Source organism: Aotus nancymaae, unplaced genomic scaffold (assembly GCF_030222135.1).
Source record: "Aotus nancymaae isolate 86718 unplaced genomic scaffold, 86718_ANA_hifiasm-v0.15.2.pri h1tg000020l, whole genome shotgun sequence".
Classification (NCBI taxonomy): domain Eukaryota; kingdom Metazoa; phylum Chordata; class Mammalia; order Primates; family Aotidae; genus Aotus; species Aotus nancymaae.
Genome location: NW_026988432.1, coordinates 1,078,431 through 1,088,080, shown reverse-complemented (window position 1 = coordinate 1,088,080; position 9,650 = coordinate 1,078,431). Strand labels below are relative to the sequence as shown.

The 9,650-nt window shown below is 39.9% G+C and overlaps 1 long non-coding RNA gene across 1 annotated transcript; it reads left to right on the top strand.

Moving 5' to 3' along the window:
- Positions 1–330: 330 nt before the first annotated feature.
- LOC105726129 (uncharacterized) lies at positions 331–6,378 on the top strand. Its single transcript, XR_001109446.2, has 2 exons — positions 331–455; positions 2,617–6,378. It is a non-coding gene; the product is annotated as an uncharacterized LOC105726129 (long non-coding RNA).
- Positions 6,379–9,650: the final 3,272 nt, after the last annotated feature.

Genomic DNA, 9,650 nt, shown 5'->3' with positions numbered 1-9,650 from the left:
CCTCATGCCACCTGCTTGGGGACACCGGGGGACAGGTGCTGGGCAGGGAACCACCTGGCAGGGGTCAGAGGCAGCTCTGCTGGTTCCAGTCTAAAACGATGAGCCCTTACACCAGAGCTGCCTGGCATTACCGCTGAGAGTTAATTAGCATAATTATATGATGTTATTCAGATACCTTAGTTCGAATATGTAGATGCTGGAAATGATGACAGTGAGCTGATTTGCCCCAGTGACTGCTCTAGCCTGGGCTAAACCCCCTTCCTGCAGTGTTTGCTTTCACACCTGATAGGATTGACCCACAATTTCATCCTGATGCTTGAAGCATTGCTGGCGCTTCCCATACACCACTTCTGAGAGCCCTGAAACACAACTGCTCACCACGGAGAAATGGAAAAGGCATTCGATGCCTTGACACCTTGCCGTGAAACGCTGTGAGGTTAAATCCTTCTGGGCAGGTATCGGATTCAGCTAAAATTTACCAGGATACCCAGTTAGTAAGGTGTCAGATAAATTACAGGATTCTCAGGTAAATTTAAATTTCAGATAAATAAATTATTTTAGTGTAAGTATGTTCAAAATAGTGCTCACATTGGATATACTTACACTAAAATTCCTCATTATTTACCTGAAATTCAAATTTAACTGAGAAGACTCTAGTTTTAATTTCTAAAGCATTTTTTAAAATACATAATAGTTGTACATAGGTATGGGGTACTTAGGTATTTCAATACGAGCATGCAATGATCAAATCAGGGTAACTGGGATATTCTTCACCTCGAACACATTTCTTTCTGTTAGGAACTTTCCAAATGCACTTCTCTAGTTATTTTGAAATGTACGATAAATTATTATTAACTACAGTCGCCTTATTGTGGTACCACAAAAAACTGTATTTTTGTACCCGTTAACCACTCACTCTTTATTCCCTGCCCCCTGTGGCGTTTTCAGCCTGTGGGAGCCATCATTCTGCTCCCAACCTTCAGAGTTCAAATTCTTTAGCTCCCATATGTGGGTGAGAACATGTGATAATGTCTTTCTGTGCCTAGTTCACTTCACTTAACTGCTGTCCTCCAGTTCCATCCACGTTGCTGCAAGTGGCAGGATTTCATTCTTTTTCATAGATACGTAATATCCATTGTGTGTATATATCACGTTTTCTTTATTCATCTTCTAACGAACACAAGTTGATTCCTAACTTGCTGTTGTGCATAGTGCTTCAGTGAACACAGAGCGCAGGTATCTCTTAGATGCACTGATTTGTTTTGTGTATTTCCCAACCATGAGATTACTGGATCCTATGGGAGTTCTATTTCTAGTTTTTGGAGGAAGCTTCGTACTGTTTTCTATGGTGACTGCTAATTTACATTCCCACCAACCGTGTGTGAGGATTCCCCTTTCTTTACATTCTCACCGGCATCCATTAATATTTATCTTTTTAATAACAGCCATTTTACGTGGCATGAGATGGTATCTCACTGCGGTTTTCATTTACATTTAGCTGATGATTAGTGATGTTGAGCATCTTTTAAAGATACCAATCAGCCATTTGTATGTCCTCTTTTGAGAAATGCGTCTTCAGGTATTTTGCCCACGTTTTAATCAGATTGTTTGTTTTCCTGCTGTTAAGTTGTCAGAGCTCCTCACATATTCTGGTTAATAATCCCGCGTCGGTTGAATAGCTTGCAGCTGTTCTCTCTTCTGTAAGTTGTCTCTTCATGTTGTCGATGTTTCCTTTGCTGTGTGGAATCTTCTGAGGTCGACGTGATCCTCTTCATCCCTTTTTGGTTTGACTGTCTGTAGTTTTTTCTTTTTTTTTTTTTTTTTGCAACAGAGTCTTGCTCTTTTGCCCGGGCCGCTATCTTGGCTCACTGCAACCTTCACCTCCCAGGTTCATGCAATTCTCTGCCTCAGCCTCCCCCACAGCTGGGACTACAGGCGCCTGCCACCACACTCAGATAAATTTTGCATTTTTAGTAGAGATGGGGTTTCACCATATTGGCCAGGCTGGTCTTAAACTCCTGATTTCTTGATCCACCCACCTCGGCCTCCCTGAGTGCTGGGAATGACTTCACTCCTCAGAGTGCTGGGATCCAGGTGTGAGCCACCACACCCAGCTGATTGCCTGTGCTTTAGAGGTCTTACTCAAGAAGTCTTTGCCCTTTGACCTTTGCCCAGACCAGTGTATTGAAGTACTTCCCCAATGTTTTCTTCTAGTAGATTCATAGTTCAGGTTTTAAATTTATGTCTTTAACTCACTTTGTTTTGATCTTGTATATTGTTAGTGATAGAAGTCTAGTTTCATCCTTCTACCTAAGGACATTTAGTGTTCCCAGCATCAATAATTAAAAAGACTGTCTATTCCTTAATGTATGTGCTTGGCACCTTTGTTGAAAATGAGTTGGCAACCTTCTTCTTCGGGCTCTGTCCAGCTGTGCAGAAGAAAGAAAGATGTGGACACGAAGGAGTCTAATGCCATTCAGCACAGTGGCAACTGCCCCATCTCTGCCAATATTTACTAAACATACACATTACTGCTCCCTCTCACAATGCCTCAACCAACAGGTTCTTTGAATCCTCTCTACAACCCTAAGGCATGTGTATTATCATCACCTACAGGTGAAACACAGGATGGAGGAGTTGCCCAAATGTCATCCAACGTGTGCACACAATGTGATACCTTTGTGTGCTATGACCGTGTTACAGAACACAAAATGCATGGCGTTCTTATGACAATCCCAAGCTACTAAGATGTGAAAGGTATGACAGAGCAGAAATCTGTGCTTTATATTCTAGACACAATCTTCTAAAATTCAAGTTGCAAGAAGTTTACATCTTTAAACCTTAAAAGAGTCCAGAGATGAGCTAATTCTAATGTCAAATCTTCACATTGCAGTTGGAAACAAAACAGAAACTCGGAAAGGTGCAGTGATTGCCAAGTCACCGGTGGTCACTGGGCCTAGAAACAAGGTCTGTTGGCTTCGAGTAGAGTAGCTTTTCCCAGTTATGCTTCACGACACACATTACTCTGTAAGCCAGAAGTTGATCTAAATGTTCTACAGAAACTTGCAGGAGAAGCAAGAGTAATAGAGCAAGGAAAAGTCCATCTGACATTCCGGGCTTGAGCAGAAGGCTGGAGTCCTGATCTTTGGAGTTACTGGAATGTGGGTTTGGAAACATCCTGCTTTGTACAGTGGGACTTTATGCTAATAGAGAGAAGGGGGTAGAAAGAGGGCTCGAGTGAATAACAGAAAAGAAGTGTCAGTTTGCAAGTCAGAACAGTGCCCAGTCATGGTCCTATGCAAGCTTTGTTAGAAAGATGTCCGTCAACCCCAAGGACAGGCCTTTCTCTGCAGTGGCTGGCCAGTGTTTCTATCTGGATGTCAACAACATGCACCTCCGTGGTTCCTGAGCCCTGTAGCAGGCAGAGCAGCTGACGTGTATCTGACTTCTTTTTGTTGTTTTTTTGTCGAAAAAGATAATAGCCTTAGTTATATAAGCAGCTGCCATTTCTCTTCACTAACTTCCAAAATATCAACCAATATTACTCATAATCAAAAACTATCTTTTTCATGTTAACAAAGATCACTTCTGCCTTAATTGAATAAAACCTCTGTTTCTTATACTAATTGTTATCTTTACTATTAGATCTTGCAACTTAACATATGTAAAATTATCATACTTTAAATAAAAGGTTTTGTCTACTCAAAAAACAAAGCTTAACTTTCATGTACTACGAAAAAGTGAGAGCAAGTCACTTCTCTGTGCAAAAAAGGATCCAAAGATTGATCACACAATCACACGCTGTCAAACAGTCACATCTCTCAGGTTAACCTTAAAACATTCTAAAAATTAAAACTGTATTTCTAGAGTGGAAAAAAATCACATTTTGGGTAATCAAGCACAAAATGATGTTGTTCCTGTGATTCAAATACTGAAATCACTTGAAAAGGTTGTTTTCTGTACCACAAAAAATTCCATGGTTCCTTTGGACTAGCTTTTATAAAGGATGGAATAAATGTCAAATTAAGCTAACTGAAAAGGGAATTGTTAGAAAACTTCAGAAAGCAAAATGTCATTTCTCCTGGTTTGATTGTTTAAAACAACCAATTAGCCTCTGTTCTTTTAGACTTTTTATTAACTTTTTATCATAATTAGAATTCTAGTTTTCTAGAAAAAAATCTTGATTCTCCCACACCTGGTGTCATTAACTCTTGTAATACACTGAAAACTTACCCGTAAATATTACACCATGTGCATTGCTTATGGTTAGCTATTTACCAAATGGAAGAAAGCTACATACCTTGGGTAATTTTATGACTGTGATATGTATTTTTTTAATTATTAGGGAAAACATAATATTAATTGTAACTACATAGCATTCTTTCACAAAAAACACATTTTTATCTGTTGACCATCATTGAATTAAATATATCTTTTTAAATAAAAACCCAGTATCCAAACATTTTAATTTTGCTTAGAATAATCCATTTCCACTAGATTAAAATGGTTAAAACTATCACTAAATTCTAAACTAACAAAATTATTTCTCCAAGTCTTTCTTTTTCAGATCAGTCTATTCCAGGAAAATCTGATACAGTGAGAGACACCAAGACATATCCTGGTGGATATTATTGAATATCTGGGATAAACGAAGTATCCCTGGGATATTTATTCAGAAGCATGGGACCTGCAGAGGGAGGATGTGAGGTCATTCCATCTCAGAATGAGGTGTTTCATGGGCTCCGAAATGAGGAGTGGGAATGTGAGTATTCCCCAGTCAAGAGGGGGTTCAGTTACCTAGGCATTTGGCAGCCAGGACCCTCAGGGGCTCATGCCGAGAGCAACACTTCTCACTCATGAAACCCACGCTGATGGGAAATGAGCCAGCACCAGGGGCTGTGGGACGGAAGAGCCAGGTGCCTGCCCTGCGGTGAAGACACACCCCACTTTCACAGGGCAGGAAAGCAAACGGCTGCAGGAAAACAGGAGAAAGAAAATGGCACAAACCTTGCCAGTGTAAAGCATTTAATGAAAACAAGTATGGTGGGATGAGAAGAAGGAAGAGGCAAGTATAAAGGGCTTGTGCCATTGTCCCCAGGAGTGACGGAGATTGAAATACATTTCTCAACAGAAACAACGTAATTCCGCCCTCAGTTTCCAGTTTCTCTGGTTTAAATTGTAGGGACATGTTTTATATCAGCAGTGATTAAATGTCACCAGTGATTAAAAAAATAGTTTATTTGCTGCTTGGCAATAAAAACCTCATACTTGTGATGCTCCCTAAGAAAAGTAAGTCACAGTTAATAGTTTTATCAAAGAATGTGTTTCTACCGATCAGTTTATTCCATGTAAGGAATGCCCATCTTAGGTGCAGCAAACCGCCATGGCACAGGTACACCTGTGTCACAAACCTGTACGTTCTGCACAGGTATCCCAGAACTTAAAGTGAAATTTAAAAAAGGATGCCTATCTTAAAAGACGTTGACAAAAATGAAAGCTGTTCTATTCAGCCAGTAGATTGCATCACGTGAAACTAATGTATTAGAAAAAGCTGCATTGTCTCAAGTCATTGTTGAGGGAAATTATGACACACAGGGAAGAAAACTGGAATTTCTAATTTCAGTTAGAATGGAAATTAGGTAAAAACCCGATTTTATCAGCTTTTAATAGAAATCAGCGGTAACTAGAAAATTAAATATATGTAGAAATAAGAAAATCTTATGTATTTATTTTTAAAAGTAAAAGTAAATGATTTTTATTTCAAGAAACTAGAAGATAATGCACATTTTGTCACCAACCCTGAATATCTTGCTTATGGGCAGCAACTATTTTTAGAGAGGTGATATTATAAGAGAGACAAGGTGACATCTAATTGTCTGCTTTGATTTGTAAAAATTTTCCAGTAATGCCAAACAGAGCACTAACACAAAACAGAAAGTAAAGAAGGAAATACAGATCAGTATAGATGCATATAGGTACAGATATATAGGTAGCCATCACAGTGCTTATCACGTGAGGAAATTCCCAAAGAGTTAACCACCAAGAAATACTTGATTTGTCATAAATTTAATTTTTCCTATTGAATTATGGCTGACATTAAAATGATTTGCAAACCTGTATTGAATGTAGACAATTAAATATTAAGGGACAACATGAGATGCATATATAGGATTATCTCAATTTTTCAGAAACATACATCTTACTATCTTTAAAAAACTAGAATGAAATTGAATACTTTTCAATGTATTCCTAGTAGGAAATTGTGTGATGGTGGGTGATTTCATTTGCTTTTCATACTTACCCATTTCCAAGTATCCTGGTGCCCAAAAATGTACTTTTAAAAAAATCACTAAAAATAAAAAATTATAGTTAATTAAATTTAGCAAATATGTTTATTGACATCACATTATTGAGAAAGCCTGAAGCAAGGTACAATGCCATTTGATTTTCAAGAACTCCATTCCTGACTGTGTTTTTCTTGCGGGCTTCGTAGGAAGGATGGGATTTCTTAGTGGCGATTGAAGGGAGGTGGAAGGAGCCAAGTGCCCCCACCTTCCCTACCACTGTGATTTGTTCATGACTCTATGGTTAATTTGTCTGAGGGCTTTGGGATCACTTTTAACTTTTCTAACTTTGGGTTGACTTTCAACAAAACAATGATAATAATTCTGAGCAGCCTTTTCCAAAAGCTTTACATTCATCTGAACACAGTAGAAGGGTGCTGATTCTAGGGTTTTTATTATTATTACTATTACTCAGTTGTTTTCTCTTTAGCGAGACTGTACAGTGGTCAGTCCCATAGTTTAGACTTTTATAACTAGGGAGTTAACTATACCAATAAAAGTGTGCATTTATCGCTACAAAAACACAGATGGGCATTCAGTGCTTTCACGGTTCCAAACAAGACAGCAGATTTAGCAGTCAAAAGATACCAACTGTAATATTCAGACCTGACGTGCAGGCTTTGGCGCCTCCTCCGTTTACACATGTAATCCACTGCAGAGAAGCAAAGTAGGAAAAGAGAAAAAAGAAGAGTTCTACATTGTTATTTTTTAAAGTCTTGGTTAATATTTATGCCAATTAATCAAGCTTGTTCTCAGTACTTAGAAACATGACATTTGTGTATATTCATGTTTTCGAGGCCTCTTATTTCTACTTTTTCTCTAAAACAGCACTATGATTTTGTCTTCTTTTTATCCTACGTGATTTCATGCTGCTTATTTCCTGATAGCTCCTAAAAGCATGTGAAATTGTACTCAAAAGAAAAGAATAATTAAGATTTTAATATGGTGTTGATTAGAGGTTAGAAAGCTTTGGCTTAATAGACCTTTATAGACCTTTGCTGTTTCAAAAGTCTTTCACGTGTTTGATGTTTACAACAGCCTCATCAGACAGGACAGACAGACATCACTAGCCCCGTTTCCAGTATAAGAAACCTGGCATTCGATAGGCTCTGATACGTGACTAATTGTAGAATCGAGATTTGAGCTCAGAGTTTACAACTTCAAGGCCAGTGTCCTTTTTCTACAAGTTGAGAGAAGGTATCACTTTAATGTGCAGTAGGTGCAAGCGATTCAGTGATAATCTCAACAGCACACTGTGAATGTAAAGAGCAGTAATTTGTCATAGCAGAGATGAATGCCAATGGCATGATCACAGTTTTCTAAAAATGGTGAGACGGTAAATTTTAGAAGTCTATATAACTTTAAAACGGCCCAAGGAAAACTTCAAGTTCGGTCCACCAACCATGGTTCTGTTCATCTCAAGAGAGGGGTAAGTGGGTTATGACAGGAATCACCTGTCCCATGAGTTACCATTTTGATCATGACCTCCTCCGATTGTTCTGGAATGGTGCAATTTTCTTCCCAGTCATGAAGGAAATTCTCCCTCTCTTATTTCTAAACAAAGTCATTCTCTATTCCATATCTCTGTCTCTAGAGAAGCACTGTCTACAATATGCTGCAGCCAAGCCTCCACACTTCAGTGGGAGGTTGTGTTGCTTGCTACAGGCACCCTAACCCCCTCCGATTAAGCAAATTGAATGCTTTCTTCAGAGCCTCCTGGACGTCCCACCCCTTCTAAAAGCCGCCCCCACTCCATCCTCCCCACAGCTTCCTGCCTCTCTGCTCTCTCCTCCTGTCACTGGCTCGTTGTCAGGCTCGTTTTCTCCTGAGGAACAGCCTCCCAGTCTCCTGCTCCCAGCCACAGGAGGCTGGTCAGTATCTGAAACCACCTTACCAACTCGGTAATGGAATCATCTGCCACTGTTTTGTCGTCTGTGTCTCTAGATGACACGAGGGACCTAGTCTTTCTTACATCCTGGAGGCTAGAATGTTTCCTGACACATGGTAGATGGTCAGCAATTATTCAGTGGATTAATTAGTTCTGGAACCTTCCCAAAGGTGAAGTCCTTCTTCTATGTCTCTGCATCCTCCATGGCACCAGTGCATCCCTGTTCCTCAGGCTTGTGTCGAAGTTGATGGGGTGCTGGTGTTGACACAGGCCTCTGACTGCAGCAGTGCAGCAGGACTGCCTCCACTCCAATCCCAAAGCCCAGTGTCCAAGTCCAAGTTCTGCCTCTTACTGCAAAGGAAGATTTGCCTGAGTTAGGTTTTCTTTCTCAAGCGTCCTTCTTGGACATCATAACAGTCAGGTGAAAGAGAAAGGGACTTGTTCACTTTCTTCAATATACAAATTTAAAGTGTTATTATCAAAAGTGAAAATAGAGAAGCAAATTTAAACATGGACCAGCGAACGTATTTTTCAGGGGCAAAATACGACCAAAGTGAGCCTTGTCTTCTGACCCCTGATTCTTTTTTGTTTGTTTGTTTTTGAGACGGATTCTCACTCTGTTGCCCAAGCTGGAGTTCAGTGTGGCCATCTCAGCTCACTGCAACCTCTGACTCCTGGTTCAAGTGATTCTCCTGCCTCAGCCTCCTGAGTAGTTGGGGTTACAGGTTGCGCCACCATGCCCAGCTTCATTTTGTATTTTTAATAGAGATGGGGTTTCACATGTTGGCCAGGCTGGTCTTGAACTCCTGATCTCAGGTGATCCTTCTGCCTTGGCATCCCAAAGTGCTGGGATTACAGGCATGAGCCACTATGCCTGGCCGACTCCTAATTCTTTACAAATGTTTCTGAAGCAGGAAGTTGTTAAAATATGAGTAAGTTTTTTTTATAATCTCTTGCCAATTTCCACCTAGGCATGGGGTGGTGAAAGTCTCAGCTGTCTCGCTGTGATTGGTGTTGCTCTCTAGCCTCATTATGGAATTCAGTGACTTCCTTCTTCTTTCCTTTCATGCTAAGAAAAGCCACAGTTCTGTAAAAAACTCAGGTTAAATGACTGGGATATTCTGAGAGGCCAAAATTACGCTTTATCTTTTGCTTTGTAATAATCCTGCGTTTGGCTGAAACAGGTGAAACTCAGACGGAATTTAGTCAGTTCTCAATGAGATAGATTTCAGTCACTTTCTGGAGGTGTACCATTACCTCTTCATTTACATAACGGCAGTCCTGTCCCTTCGGAATTGCCCCAAGGTCCATTAACAGCCCAGGTTCTCTGGTGCTTCTTTTCAAGTATGAGCAAAATTTCAGTCTGCTCTGCTATTTCATTGTTCTCGCTTTGTTAAGTAATGTTACACATAGATCCC